Source organism: Salmo trutta, chromosome 30 (genome assembly GCF_901001165.1).
Source record: "Salmo trutta chromosome 30, fSalTru1.1, whole genome shotgun sequence".
Classification (NCBI taxonomy): Eukaryota; Metazoa; Chordata; class Actinopteri; order Salmoniformes; family Salmonidae; genus Salmo; species Salmo trutta.
This window is the reverse complement of record NC_042986.1, coordinates 23,748,337-23,765,184: the sequence shown is the minus strand read 5'-3', so window position 1 is coordinate 23,765,184 and position 16,848 is coordinate 23,748,337.

Below are 16,848 nucleotides of genomic sequence, written 5' to 3'. Positions count from 1 at the left end.
GGGCACGACAACAGCTTTTACCCCTCAGGACACTGAAAAGATTTGGCATGGGTCCCCAGATCCTCAAAAAGTTATACAGCTGCAATATCGAGAGCATCCTGACAGGTTGCATCACCGCCTGGTATGGCAACTGCTCGGCATCCGACCGTAAGGCGCTACAGAGGGTAGTGTGTACGACCCAGTACATCACTGGGGCCAAGCTTCCTGCCGTCCAGGACCTCTATACTAGGCAGTGTCAGAGGATGGCCCAAAAAATTGTCAAAGACTTGAGTCACCCAAGTCATAGACTGTTTTCTCTGCTACGGCACGGCAAGCGGTACCGGAGCGCCAAGTCTAGGACCAAAAGGCTCCTTAACAGCTTCTACCTCTAAGCCACAAGGCTGCTAAACAATTAATCAAAAGGCCAACCGGACTATTTACATTGAACCCCCCCCCCCCCCTTTTGTTTTTACACTGCTGCTACTCGCTGTTTATTATCAATGCTTAGTCACTTTACAAATTACCTCAACTAACCTGTAGTCCCGCTTATTGACTTAGTACCGGTACCCCCTGTATATAGCCTCGTTATTATTATGTAATTTTCATGTTACTTTCTTATAAATAATAAAAAAGAAATACTTTTGTTTATTTTGCAAATATTTTCTTAACTCTCTTTCTTGAACTACATTGTTGGTGAAGGGCTTGTAAGCAAGCATTTCAAGGTAAGGGCTACTCTTGTTGTATTCAGCGCATGTGACAAATAAAATGTGATCCGATTTACTGAAGAAAAGTTACATCTCAATAGGTGATGCAGGTATGTTCGTCAAGCTGTTGTTCCTCAAGCAAGGGGGAGGCCGATGACATCGCAGATTCCCATCAGACCAACTACTTGACTGCCATACTGTTTGAAGTTTGCAGTTGTGTCAACAAAAACACTATTTTGCTCAAAATATTTATTTTTACTGTTTAGTGTCTGTGCTTTACTGTATTTATACTGAAGATAACATTTTTCAACTGTAAAAGTAAAAAAAAAAAAAAAACAGCTAGGAGGATGTCTTTAAGTCATCACAAACATTTCCCTTCCCTTACTGAGCAACAGAGGAACATGTCACATCTGCTCCTGCCACGCCCTCTAGTGCTCATCCGGTGTCTCCTTGACCTGCCGCCACTCCCCCAGTGCTCTCTCCCTCTCCCTCTGTGTGTGTGTGTGTGTGATTGTGTGGGCGGAGACAGGTGTGCTGGAGTCAGAGCAGATCCCCACCAGCTGCAACCTGTTCCATAATCAAGACCTCTACAAATACTCAGTCCTGCCACTTCCACACTGCCAGATCGTAATCTCTGCCCAGTCAGTCAATGTTTCTAGCCGTTTGTTCCTGTTGCCCCTTGCCTGAAGCTGTTTACCTCTCCACTACAGTTCTGCTCGCTCTGACTCTGGTCCCTGTCTCCAGTCTGACTTCTCGTCAGTCCTGCTACTCTGGTGCTGCATTTCTCAATAAAAAAATGTGCATGAAAACAAGTCATCTCTTGTTGAATGACAACAAATACTTTATTGAAGAATCCCTTCTGTTGACCAATCAATGACAAAGGGGTGTAGACTTCGGCTCAACTTCAGCTTTACTCCAGAAAGCCCCAAAAAATGAACAAGTCCAAAACGAACAAAAACGTCAAATGTCATGTACATTAACTCTTCCGAACTTTTTCGGCATGTGGACGCCTTAAAGAGCACCCTGGACATTGGAGTAAATCCAGACCAGTTAAACAAGCCCAATTTCAGGGACCGGTACATCCCACACAGGAGAGGAGGAACGGATAGCTGTTCGGCTCGTCATACTTAGACATGAACCTATACAGCCTCAGGAGCTTTATTAGTTAAGCTCATTAGAGCTCATTATGGAATTTGGGGTGGGGGTGTCAAGGTGAGGGGTCTGATCTGGGGGACTGATATTAGGTTAGTGAAGAGTGGTTGGGACTCATTAGGTGCTGATACTTACATGATAACTAATATCGAGGGTTTAGTGAGAAGAGAAGAGGCACACATTGCTAATGTAAGCACAGATTGAAGGCAGACGGTCCAGTATAAGGCAGAAAGGCCTATGAAGAAAGTGTTCAACTAATGCAGTAGCTTCAATCTTCTAATAGCCACTTCCTTTAGACACCTTTACAGAGATGGTTTCAACACCTTTCCAATGACAGGCTAGAGAGCATGGTTCTTGGTTGCAACAAAAATCATAGGCTTTTACTCACAAGAACGTGCAGGGTTGTCACACAGTTACATTTTAGTCATTTAGTAGACGCTCTTATCCAGAGCGACTTACAGTAGTGAATGCATACATTTCATACATCTTTTTTCTCCGTACTGGTCCCCCATGGGAATCGAACCCACAATCCTGGCGTTGCAAACACCATGCTCTACCAACTGAGCCACACGGGACACAGTTCCTGTGTTGGTGGATGTTAAAGCAAGTCTGGTATCCGGGTAAGCATTGACAGAATTTAAATGGTATTGAACTAACTCAAAAAAGTACAGAAGTGATAAAGGTAAAAGTAGATGAAATAAAATAGTGCATCCAAAGGTAAATTATACACTGAGTAAACAAAACATTAGGAACACCTTCCTAAAATGTAGTCGCCCTCAGAACAGCCTCAACTCGTCAGGGCATGGACTCTACAAGGTGTCGAAAGCGTCCCAAAGGGATGCTGGCCCATGTTGACTACAATGCTTCCTGAAGTTGTGTCAAGTTGGCTGGATGTCCTTCGGGTGGTGGACCATTCTTGATACACATGGGAAACTGTTGAGCAGCGTTGCAGTTCTTGACACAAACCGGTGCACCTGGCACCTACTACCATACCCCGTTCAAAGGCACTTAAATATTTTGCCATGCCCATTCACCTTCTGAATAGCACACATACACAATCCATGTCTCAATTGTCTCAAGGCTTAAAAACCCTTTTTTAATCTGTCTCCTCCCCTTCATCTACACTGATTGAAGTGGATTTAACAACTGACATCAATAAGGGATCATTGGATTCACCTTGTCGTCTATGTCATGTTTTGTACAAAATGAAACAGTTTAAACGGGTGAATGAAACATAATCTCAGCTCCTAATTGTCTCAAGCCTGACTGCCATCCTCCTCTCTCCAACCAAAACAACACATTCACTTCTATGAACTAGCTCAACACAGCACTCAGCTGCGTGTTTCCACTGTGTGCGTTTCCATTGACTCAGTGAGTATGACTCAGTGTGGTTACTCATCGATCCAGGTTTTTCTGATGCGGTGTGGCTGAATGGATGTGTTTATTATGAATCTCTACAACAGTGAGTGTTTCTTCATATTCTTCATAACCACAGAGGCATAAACTACCAATCACAGGGTGGATGCTGCAACGTTACTGGGGGGGGGGGGGGGGCTTTCATTTATTTATTATACAGTGGGGGAAAAAAGTATTTGATCCCCTGCTGATTTTGTACTTTTGCCCACTTACAAAGAAATGATCAGTCTATAATTTTAATAGTAGGATTATTTGAACAGTGAGAGACAGAATAACAACAAAAAAATCCAGAAAAACACATGTCAAAAATGTTATAAAATGATTTGCATTTTAATGAGGGAAATAAGTATTTGACCCCTCTGCAAAACATGACTTAGTACTTGGTGGCAAAACCCTTGTTGGCAATCACAGAGGTCAGACGTTTCTTGTAGTTGGCCACCAGGTTTGCACACATCTCAGGAGGGATTTTGTCCCACTCCTCTTTGCAGATCTTCTCCAAGTCATTAAGGTTTCGAGGCTGACATTTGGCAACTCGAGCCTTCAGCTCCCTCCACAGATTGTCTATGGGATTAAGGTCTGGAGACTGGCTAGGCAACTCCAGGACCTTAATGTGCTTCTTCTTAAGCCACCCCTTTATTGCCTTGGCCGTGTGTTTTGGGTCATTGTCATGCTGGAATACCCATCCACGACCCATTTTCAATGCCCTGGCTGAGGGAAGGAGGTTTTCACCCAAGATTTGACGGGACATGGCCCCGTCCATCGTCCCTTTGATGCGGTGAAGTTGTCCTGTCCCCTTAGCATAAAAACGCATAATGTTTCCACCTCCATGTTTGACAGTGGGGATGGTGTTCTTGGGGTCATAGGCAGCATTCCTCCTCCTCCAAACATGGCGAGTTGGGTTGAAGTCAAAGAGCTCCATTTTGGTCTCATCTGACCACAACACTTTCACCAGTTGTCCTCTGAGTCATTCAGATGTTCATTGGCAGTCTTCAGACGGGCCTGTATATGTATTCTTGAGTAGGGGGACCTTGCGGGCGCTGCAGGATTTCAGTCCTTCACGGCGTAGTGTGTTACCAATTGTTTTCTTGGTGACTATGGTCCCAGCTGCCTTGAGATCATTGACAAGATCCTCCCGTGTAGTTCTGGGCTGATTCCTCACCGTTCTCATGGTCATTGCAACTCCACGAGGTGAGATATTGACAGTTCTTTTGTGTTTCTTCTATTTGCGAATAATCGCACCAAATGTTGTCACCTTCTCACCAAGCTGCTTGCGATGGTCTTGTAGCCCATTCCAGCCTTGTGTAGGTCTACAATCTTGTCCCTGACATCCTCGGAGAGCTCTTTGGTCTTGGCCATGGTGGAGAGTTTGGAATCTGATTGATTGATTGCTTCTGTGGACAGGTGTCTTTTTTACAGGTAACAAGCTGCGGTTAGGAGCACTCCCTTTAAGAGTGTGCTCCTAATCTCAGCTCGTTACCTGTATAAAAGACACCTGGGAGCCAGAAATCTTTCTGGTTGAGAGGGGGTCAAATACTTATTTCCCTCATTAAAATGCAAATCAATTTTTTACATTTTTGACATGCGTTTTTCTGGATATTTTTGTTGTTATTCTGTCTCTCACTGTTCAAATAAACCTACCATTAAAATTATAGACTGATCCTTTCTTTGTCAGTGGGCAAACGTACAAAATCAGCAGGGGATCAAATACTTCTTTCCCCCACTGTATAGGGACCGAGGCGTTCTTAGACCCATAAACGTTCCCCATGATTCATGAGGAGATTCTGCTGGTGATGACACAATAATTTCCCAAAATTAACCCCTGACCTCTACAGTGGCAGGCAGTGTTTCAGTCTTCCCCAAGCGGAGTCACACCTCTGAGGAACGGTCCCCTATAAACTCCTCTATCCTCTTCTTCTTGGTTCTCTGTTTCTTTTGATTTTCCTCCCTTCATCTCTTACCTCTCTCTCACCCTTGCCATCTTCAAACCCTTCACTCTCTCGCTCTTCTTCCTAATATTTCCCTAATTTGTGATGGTACAGTAACAACAGGTACAGACCCAATTCCTCCTGGTGATATACGTGCACAGGAAAATCCTCTCATCCCAAGACAAACACATCTAATCCCAAATAACCATTAACAGCTGAAAAATGGTTAGTAATTATGGAAAGAGAGAATAAGAGAAGAGAGAGAGATGAGAAAGCGGAGGGCGAGTAAGACGAGTGAGAGAGGAGGAAAGAGAGAATTCTGGGCAACAGGCCGTGGATAGGGAGCCAGAGTAAAAACACAGCACATCTCACATCCAATCAAGCTGAGCCCTGCAGCCAGCCTGAATTAAAGTCCATTAATGACATCAAGACAAGACAAATAATCAACTACTGCATATAATTAAACAGAGTCCTTTATTTTATAGTGCTGAACTGGCCTCCAACATAAAGAACAGTGGATCAGTGATCTAATTAAACATCCTCTGTTTGTTTTAACCCTGCATGGGTTGGCTCATTAAGGCCTCATGCTGAGTGATGGCTAAGAGTTGGCTGTGTCGGTCAGACCTAGGATCACAAGGCTGCTCCTCAGATCTACTGACGGAAACCTGATAAGCAGCACAGGCATGACAGACAGACAGAGGGATGGATGTGGTGAGGGAGCTTCCTCAAGTGAGAGATGATGTACAGTGTGTGTGTGTGTGTACGTGTTTCAAATAACATTTTCTTTGTCACATGCGCCGAATCCAACTAGTGTAGACTTTACCGTGAAATTCTTGCTTACGAGCCCTTCCCAACAATGCAGAGTTTAAAAAAAATCCTGGATGGCAGGGAGCTCGGCCACAGTGATGTATTGGGCTATCCGTACCACCATCTGTAGCACTTTGCGGCCAAGTGTGGTGCATTTGCCATGCCAAGTGGTGATGCAGCCAGTCAAGATGCTTTCGATGGTGCAGGTTTGATCATACACCTAACTTTTTGAGGATCCGAGGGGAAGAGGGGCTGCCGGGTGCTCTTTACGACGGGTGTGTGGACCATGTTAGGTCCTTAGTGATGTGGACGCTAAGGAACTTGAAGCTCTAGACCCACTCTACAAGAGCCCCGTCAATGTGGATAGTGGCGTGCTCTCCCCTCTTTCTCCTATAGTCCACGATCAGCTCCTTGGTCTTACTGATGTTAAGGGATGTTGTTAAGGGTTGTTGTCCTGGCACCACACTGCTACGTCTCTGACCTCCCTTTTAAGCTGACTCATCGCCGTCAGTGATCAGGCCTAACACCGTCGTGTCATCAGCAAACTTGATGATGGTGTTGGAGTGGTGCGTGACCGCGCAATTGTGGTGAACAGGGAGTACAGGAGGGGCCTAAGCACACAGCCTTGAAGGGCACCCATGTTGAGGGTCGGCGTGGCAGAGTTGTTGTTGCCTACCCTCGCCACCTAGGGCCAGCCCGTTAATAAGTCCAGGATCCAGTTGCAGACGGAGGGGTTTAGTCCAAGGGGCACCTTGCTTGGTGATAAGCATGGTGGGGACTATTGTGTTAATTGCTCAGCATTCTCACATAGTTATTTCCCCTTTTGTCCAGGTGGAAGAGGGCAGTGTGGAGTGCTATTGAGATTGCATCATCTGTGGATCTGTTGGGGCGTATGTGAATTGGAGTGGGTATGGGATGATGGTGTTGATATGTGTCATTGAGAACGCACCCTGATATTCTGTCTGTTTGATTGGTAACCTGTTTAAATGTTTTGCTCACATTGGCCACAGAGAGCGAGATCACACAGTCAAACGGAAAAACAGGGGCTTTCACGGAAGGCAGTGTTATATTCCTCGAAGCAAGCAAAAAAGGCATTTAGCTCGTTTGGGAGCTCTGCACCGCTGGGAAACTCATGGCTGGGTTTCCCTTTGTAATCTGTTAACGTCTGCAAGCCGTGTCACAAATAACGAGTGTTGGCGCCGGTATAACAGGATTTCACCTTCCTCCTATATTGTCCTTTTGCATGTTTGACGTCTCGCCGTAGGTCGTAGTGGGCTTTCTTGTATGCGTCCATGTCCTGCCCCTTGTAAGCAGTAGCTCTAGCCTTTAGCCCAGCGTGGATAGTGCCTGTAAACCATGGTTTTTGGTTTGGATAAGTTCTTATAGTCACTGTGGGGATGATATCGTCTATGCACTTATTGATTAAGCCTGTGACTGTTGTGGTAAACTCCTCAATGTTAATCGGATGAATCCTGGAACGTATCCCAATCTGTACTAGCAAAACAGTCTTGTCGCCTCAGCGTCTGCTTCATCCGACCACTTCCGTACTGGTACTTCCTGTTTGAGCTTTTGTTTGTAAACAGCAAGCAGGAGAATGGAGTCATGCTCAGATTTGCCTAAGGGAGGATGAGAGAGGGCCTTGTACGCGTTTCCGTGGGTGTAATAAAAGTGGTCTAGTGTTTTAGCGCCCTAGTGGCGCGTGAGACTGGTTGGTAGAAGTGAGGTAAGACTGTTTTAAGTCTCCTCCCACCAGAAAAGCTACCTCTGGGTGAGTGGTTTCTTGTTTGTTTATGGCCGCATACAGTTCGTCGAGTGCCAAAGTGGTGTTGGCTTGGGGCGGGACGTAGACATACTTACAGATGAGAACTCTCTTGGTAGATAAAATGGTCTGCAGATTACCATGAGGTATTCTATATCAGGTGAACAAAGCTCGAGATTTCTTTCACACTTCAAGCACCACCCCAGTTGTTATTTATCATAAAACACACTGCACAGCCTTCCGACTTCTCCGAAGCCGCTGTACGATCCTGCCATTGCATGGAGAATCCACGTGGTACTACACACATAGTTTCATCACCCAGCCACGTTTTAGTAAGACATAATATTGCAGTTTTTCAAGTCTCTCTGATAGGAGACTCTCAAATGAAACTCATCCATCTTATTTTCGAGTGACCAGACATTTGCCAATAGAACGGAGGGGAGCAATGTTCAGTTTTCTCTTCCCCTCAATTTCACCAGGACTCCACCTCGTCTCCAGCGTCAACACCTCTGCGTTTTGGTAGCCCATGGAACAAAGGAATAGGGTCTGGTATGAACAGTGGAACAGCTGAATCGGAGTTGAATTCTTATTTGAAGTCAAAATGGAGGTTAGTAACTGTCTATCTGATGTCCAGAAGTGCTTGGATGTCATATGTGATAATAATATGAACGTTCTGTACAAAAAGATACACAAAAAAAGTCATTTTATAGCAAAGTTGGGTTGGAACTCGTAAGATTTCACCCTTCTCCGTCACCCCATATTTTCTCTCTCTCTCTCTCTCTCACACACACACACACACACACACACACACACACACACACACACACACACACACACACACACACACACACAGAGCAGCTCCGAGTCAAAACTTGTTAGGGATACCTCAGGACCTGTCAATTTTTCAAACCTGATTCCCTGACCTGGAGAACTGGCGGTGGTGAGAACACACACAACAAACCAGACCAGACCTGCTTCACCCAGGGTTCTATTTAAGGTTCTGGCTCTGTACGGATGGGTGATTGCATTACCCAGGTTTGTTATTGTGGTTTCCTTTCAGCTTCCCAGACGGCACCACATGCCCAAGACCTACCTCGCTCTCAGCACTACTTTTACAAACACCCCGCTGCTGAAAGGAAATGTGTGTTGACAAAATATGCCAGCTTATTTTCTTTCTTTCTCTGGTAAGTACTTCCCTGAAAAGAGAGAAAGAGAGAGAGATGGGTTGGAGGGTAGTGGGTCACCTCGGCACATTCATCACGTGAAGTGATGATGCTCTTAGAGCCGTGAGAGGGGGGGGGGGGGGGGGTCAGAGAACCCTCCTTACCTAGGGGTGGGTGTGAGCGATGGCCTCCCCCACCTCATACTGCTAATTGACTCATCCATTATGGTCCAGTGAAAACACTTCTCAAGTGGCGACACATTACCAGTCAAAGAGCCTAGTCAAGTGCGTGTGGGTTTACTTGTGTGAGTGTTTTTGCATGTGTGTGTCTGGTGACCAACAGACACGTAAACGTTCCCTGTGTAAGTAACGCAAATGTCCACCACAGCTTTTCAAACTAATAAACACATCCACATAAACAAATTTGACTGGTCAAGGTTGAACCTCTGTTCTTATTTCCCCTCTTTTTCTACTTCCAAAATGTTGCTGCTCATGGAGTACTCAGCCCTACCGCTGTACTGGTGGAACAACTTTTAATGTACATACAATTTGACAGGAAGAGAGAGTCAGGCAATATGTGCATTCCAGGTCAAAGTGTTGAACACTTTCTTACAGAACACTACTGATGTTACTGACATTAATCTGACAATCGTATGTTGGTGGAGAACCAATGAAGTTAATGTATTGAGCATATATGTGTGTGGTATGAGTGTTAGCGTGTGTGTGAGTTCATCACTGTAAGTTCACCTCCTCAGGAGGCCTGTCCTTTAAAATCTTTATGTCTCAGCCTTGTTGATGTGGACCTGGAGAGGGTAAGAAGAGGACTGAAGAATACAGCTGGAGAGAAGGAGAGGGACTGCTCTCAAACTACAGCTGCAAGCAGCTCTCCCACACGTTCTTAAAACCCCATCCATCTTGTATGTATCCATTCCCCTTGGCTACTAGTGGAGCCTTGGTCGACTCCCTCCATGAGCCGTCCCTCCCAGCCATACAACCCAACACAGAGGGCTGAAGTGACCTAGCTGCTTGACCCCAGCTAGCACACACTCTAAAATGGCCCCAGTGAGAGAGACAGAGATTGACAGAGACAGAGATAGACAGAGACAGACAGCAGTTTGTGGCCCATTACTGACCTATTGAACACAAAGCTGTGAATTTCTCTTTTTCTCCTGGACCAAAGGCTGTGTGGGTTCACAGGCATCCTATTATGTATGACCTCTGACCTCACAGTGGGTTGGGCCTCAGATGTGTGGACGAGCTACAGGGAGCTGGTCAAAGGTCCAGTCTTCACAGAGTAGTAAACCTGAATCAGAGGAGGTAGCTGCTGCCCAGTTCCCACCACACTGGTCTTCATGGTCAGAAGGCCCTTTGGAGTAGCCCACTCTCCCAGACACAACCTCCACAGACAGGGATACACACAGAAGGAAGGACATGACACTCAGCAGGCAATACCAATGGCAGATACAACCCTCACAAAGCCCAGCACAAAGAATACACAACCCTCAAAACACCCACAGTCCACATCACAGAACAAAAACACAGGGACATATTTCTCTTATGTTTTAGCCATCAGGGTACTACTTCTGCCTCCCCTCTCTCTCTCAGCATGGGCACGACGTCAACAGCAGAGGTTCAGACATGATGATGACTTAGCCATGCTGCTGCCATGGTCAAAGACAGCATCGGCCAACAGCACCACCACTCACTAGTGGTCTCTGGTGGTGGATACCAGAACTGTACCACTGGATGGTAAATTGAACTCAGGTTGCCTAGCTCAGATTGTTAACCAGAACCACATTTACAGACAACCATGAAAAATGGTTAAGCGATGGTGGCTTGGGTTCAACCCATCATAAATTATAATAATCTATAAGTATTGCTGTTTTAGAGCTAAAGTAACAGTAAATGTCATATTGAAATACAATTGTCATGAGAAAATTCTAACCAGGAGCACATTTTTAAAACTGCATTTTCCCCTCAGATTCTATCATACATTGTTTTGGGGTCTTTCAATGTCCCAACAGGAGGGCTGAAGTATTGGATTCTACACCAACATGATGCAATCGCAGAAAAATTACACGCCAGAAGAACACCTGGTAATAATGAGAACAATAACTAATAAATCAGTAGAAAAAAAAGAGTCTACAGAAAAAGTCAGTTTGTCAAACAACAATGAAAGAACTGAAATGCACAACGTGAGTACAGTACACGAGTGTGCATGTCTTAATTCCACAGTTCACTTCTTTGTGTGTGTGTCTAGTCATACCAGTAGAGGCTCAGTGCAGGTGCTGTTGGAACAACAGATTGACAGAACAACAGCACCACATTGAGTGTCAACACGGGCCAGAGAGTGACCGTCCTCTGCAAACCACACACACAAAGGGGGCAGCACAGTTGTATTCATTAGTGCACACCGTAACAACGTTTTGCAACGGAAAACAAAAATGAGGTAGTCCCTCCTCCCTGTTTGTTCGTTTTGCTTCCATTTAGTGCCAAATGAATACGGTCCAGAGTTAAAACAAGTCCACGAACAATTTAAGAACATGGCTTTTGAATAGAAATCAATTTCAGGATAGTAAAACATATGCTGTCTGTCTGTCTGTGTGTGTGTTAGGGATGAATAAGTATTCAGACCCCTTGACTTTTTCCACATTTTGTTATGCTACAGCCTTATTCTAAAATGGATATAAAATAAACAAATCCTGAGCAATCTACACACAATACCCCATAATGACAAAGAAAAAACTATTGTCACACATTTTTGCAAATGTATTAAAAATAAATAACAGAAATACCTTATTTACATAAGTATTCAGACCCTTTGCAAAATGATTTGAAACTTGATTGGAGTCCGCCTGTGGTAAATTCAATTGATAGGACATGATTTGGAAAGGATTTACATTTTAATACATTTGCAAAAATGTCAAAAAAACTGTTTTCGGTTTGTCATTATGGGGGATTGTGTGTAAATTGATGAGAAAAAAAATATTTAATCAATTTTAGAATAAGGCTGTAACATAACAAAATATAGAAAAAGTCAAGGGGTCTGAATACTTTCCGAAGGCAAGTACTAGTCAAAAGTTCGGACACACCTACTGATTCAAGGGTTTTTCTTTATTTTTACTATTTTCTATATTGTAGAATAATAGTGAAGACATCAAAACTATGAAATAACACATATGGAATCATGTAGTAACCAGAAAAGTGTTAAACAAATCAAAATATATTTTATATTTGAGATTCTTCAAAGTAGCCACCCTTTGCCTTGATTGACAGCTTTGCACACTCTTGGCACTCTCAACCAGCTTCATGAGGTAGCCACACGGAATGCATTTCAATTAACAGGTGTGCCTTGTTAATTCATTTGTGGCATTTCTTTCCTTCTTAATGCGTTTGAGCCAATCAGTTGTGTTGTGACAAGGTAGGGGTGGTATACAGAAGATAGCCCTATTTGGTAAAAGACCAAGTCCATATTATGGCAAGAACAGCTCAAATAAGCAAAGAGAAATGACAGTCCATCAATACTTTAAGACATGAAGGTCAGTCAATGTGGAAAATGTCAAGAACTTTGAAAGTTTCTTCAAGTGCAGTCGCAAAAACCATCAAGCGCTATGATGAAACTGGCTCTCATGAGGACCGCCACAGGAAATGAAGACCCAGAGTTACCTCTGCTGCAGAGGATAAGTTCATTAGATTTAACTGCACCTTAGATTGCAGTCCAAAAGAGTTCAAGTAACAGACACATAAACATCAACTGTTCAGAGAAGACTGTGTGAATCAAGCCTTCATGATCGAATTGCTGCAAAGAGAGAGAATTACAACAATGGAACAGAGAGAGAACAAAGAGGGAATGGGCCAGTCTTTCCAAGTGTTTGGGTGTTCATGTGTCTGTGCTTTTACTCTCCAGTTCCTCCAGCACTCCCCACTGTAGTCCAGACCATCCTTGGCTACTTCTCCTCAATTGAGGGGCTGGGATAGGGGCTGGACAGGGGTCTGGAGGTCATGCTAAGGACTGGGTGCTGGACAGGGGTCTGGAGGTCATGCTAAGGACTGGGGGCTGGACAGGGGTCTGGAGGTCATGCTAAGGACTGGGGGCTTGACAGGGGTCTGGAGGTCATGCTAAGGACTGGGGGCTGGACAGGGGTCTGGAGGTCATGCTAAGGACTGGGGGCTTGACAGGGGTCTGGAGGTCATGCTAAGGACTGGGGGCTGGACAGGGGTCTGGAGGTCATGCTAAGGACTGGGGGCTTGACAGGGGTCTGGAGGTCATGCTAAGGACTGGGGGCTTGACAGGGGTCTGGAGGTCATGCTAAGGACTGGGTGCTGGACAGGGGTCTGGAGGTCATGCTAAGGACTGGGGGCTGGACAGGGGTCTGGAGGTCATGCTAAGGACTGGGGGCTGGACAGGGGTCTGGAGGTCATGCTAAGGACTGGGGGCTGGACAGGGGTCTGGAGGTCATGCTAAGGACTGGGGGCTTGACAGGGGTCTGGAGGTCATGCTATGGACTGGGGGCTTGACAGGGGTCTGGAGGTCATGCTAAGGACTGGGGCTGGACAGGGGTCTGGAGGTCATGCTAAGGACTGGGGGCTTGACAGGGGTCTGGAGGTCATGCTAAGGACTGGGGCTGGACAGGGGTCTGGAGGTCATGCTAAGGACTGGGGCGGTCTGGAGGTCTGACAGGGGTCTGGAGGGTCGAGGTGTATTATTTTAGATACTCTGAAGAGGTAGGGTTTCAGGTTCTTTCAGAAGATGAGAAGCGACTCTGCTGACCGAGCCATCAGACTGTTGAACAGCCATCACTAGCACAGAGGCGCGGCTGCCTACCTACAGACTTTAATAAACGGAACACTAATCACTTGAATAAACGGAACGCTAGTCACTTGAATAAACGGAACACTAGTCACTTTAATAAACGGAACACGAGTCACTTTAATAAACGGAACACTAGTCACTTTAATAAACGGAACACTAGTCACTTTAATAAATGGAACACTAGTCACTTTAATAAACGAAACACTAGTCACTTTAATAAACGGAACACTAGTCACTTTAATAAACGGAACACTAGTCACTTTAATAAACGGAACACTAGTCACTTTAATAAATGGAACACTAGTCACTTTAATAAATGGAACACTAGTCACTTTAATGATGCCACTTTAAGAATCTCTTATGTATATACTGTATCCTTCACTATCTATTGCATCTTAGCCGCTCTGTCACTGCTCATCCATATATTTATATATTCTTATCCCATTCCTTTACTAGATTGTGTGTATTAGGTTTTGTTGTGGAATTTGTTAGATATTAGGTTTTGTTGTGGAATTGTTAGATATTACCTACAGTTGAAGTCGGAGGTTTACATACACCTTAGCCAAATACATTTATAGTCAGTTTTTCACAATTCCTGACATTTAATCCTAGTAAAAATTCCCTGTCTTAGGTTAGTTAGGATCACCACTTTATTTAAATGGCGGTTTTGAAGCAGTGGCTTCTTCCTTGCTGAGCGGCCGGATATAGATACTTTTGTACCCGTTTTCTCCAGCATCTTCACAAGGACCTTTGCTGTTGTTCTGGGATTGATTTGCACTTTTCTCACCACAGTACGTTCATCTCTAGGAGACAGAACGCGTCTCCTTCCTGAACGGTATGACGGCTGCGTGGTCCCATAGTGTTTATACTTGCGTACTATTGTTTGTACAGATGAAGGTGGTACCTTCAGGCGTTTGAAAACTGCTCTCAAGGATAAACCAGACTTGTGGAGGTCTACAGTTTGTTTTCTGAGGTCTTGCCTGATTTCTTTTGATTTTCCCATGATGTCAAGCAGAGGCACTGAGTTTGAAGGTAGGCCTTGAAATACATCCGCGGTACACCTCCAATTGACTCAAATTATGTCAATTAGCCTATCAGAAGCTTCTAAAGCCATGACATCATTTCCTGGAATTTTCCAAGCTGTTTAAAGGAACAGTCAACTTAGTGTATGTAAACTTCTGACCCACTGGAATTGTGATACAGTGAATTAATCTGTCTGTAAACAATTGTTGGAAAAATTACTTGTGTCATGCACAAAAGTAGATGTCCTAACCGACTTGCCAAAACTATAGTTTGTTTGCAAGAAATGTGTGGAGTGGTTGAAAAACGAGTTTTAATGACTCCAACCTAAGTGTATGTAAATGTCTGACTTCCACAGTATTAGATACGGCTGAACTGTCGGATCTAGAAGCATAAGCATTTCGCTACACGCGCAATAACATCTGCTAACCATGTGTGACCAATACGATTTGATTTTGATTTGAACAGAGTGCTTGGGTTGGGGTGTAATGTTTGAGCATAGCCTGAAGGTAGGCAGGGGTAGTTCCTCTTGCTGCTCCGAAGGCAAGCACCATGGTCTTGGAGCGGATGCAAGCTTCGACCAGGCTGGCTGCAGCATTCTGGATCAGTTGCAGGGGTTTGATGGCACAAGCAGGGAGCCCAGCCAACAGCGAGTTGCAGAAGTCCAGACAGGAGAGGACAAGTTCCTGGATTAGGACCTACGTCGCTTCCTGTGTGAGGTAGGGTCGTACTCTATGGATGTTGTAGAGCATGAACCTGCAGGAGCGAGTCACTGGTTTGATGTTTGCAGAGAATGACAGGGTGTTGTCCAGGGTCACCCCAAGGTTCTTTGCACTCTGTGGGGTAGTCATTCAAATCACTCAAGGCCTTACCATTCTCATACGCTCTCCCATGTTTGTTGAGCTCTGTGAGATTGATAATTTTTCTCATGCCGTAGTTGCTCCATATCTGAAAACGAACAGACAATATAAAAGTAAAAGCAAATCATATTGTATCAGGGTGGGTGAATGGAGCCAAAATGTGACTGACCCACCCAGACCACTCCAAGCCTCGTACGAACCATCCTGATCTCACAAGCTTACACACGGCTATCAGGATGGTTCGTACGAGGCTAGACTACTCCATCCTTACCTCTAGAAATTATTGTCCCACCCCGATTGCTGGCTCCCCTGACAACCTTCAGATCTCCAGAGTAGGAACTCAGCAACCTAGTTGAGCAGGGAAAAGGAAGGCAGCTTTTACATTTACAGCAGCCTACAAAATCTTTATTCATTCCTCAAAACCAGTGATGGAAAAAGTACCCAAAAGTCATACTGTAGTAAAAGTAAAGATATCTTAATTGAAAATGACTCAAGTAAAAGTCAGCCAGTAAAATACTACTTGAGTAAAAAGTAAAAAAGTATTTGGTTTTAAATATACTTAAGTATCAAAAGTAAATGGAATTGCTAAAATGTACTTAAGTATCAAATTCCTTATATTATGCAAACCAGACAGCACAATTCATTTTTTATTTATTTTATTTATGGATAGCCAGGGCCAGGCACACTACAACACTGATATTAATTTACAAACAAAACATTTGTGTTTAGTGTGTCCGCCAGATCAGAGGCAGTAGGGATGAACATGGATGTTCTCTTGATAAGTGCCTGAATTGGACCATACTTTTGGGTGTCAGGGAAAATGTACGGAGTAAAAAGTACATTACTTTCTTTAGGAATGTAGGTAAGTAAAAGTTGTCAAAATTATCAATAGTAAAGTAAAGTACGTATACCCCAAAAAACGACTTAAGTAGTACTTTAAAGTATTTTTACACACACTATGTAACATCGTCCAAAGGCATGACAGCACCAGGAAAGTGTGAGGTGGGGGCTTGTCTGTCTGTCTGCTACTTACTCTCGGTGTAATGTAAGAGTGTAATGTAAGAGACTGCAGGGGCTTGGTGGTAAGATCTTTACGGTCCTCTTCTTGAATCAGTGTCCACTGCTGGGCATTGTGCAGTCCGTTTCCACTGACTGTCTCACTTTGGCTCCAGTCTGAGTGCAGTTTATGGAGAAGTTTGAAAGATGTATTTTTTTATTTTTTTTAAAGGTACATTTTAAAGCAAAATGCAT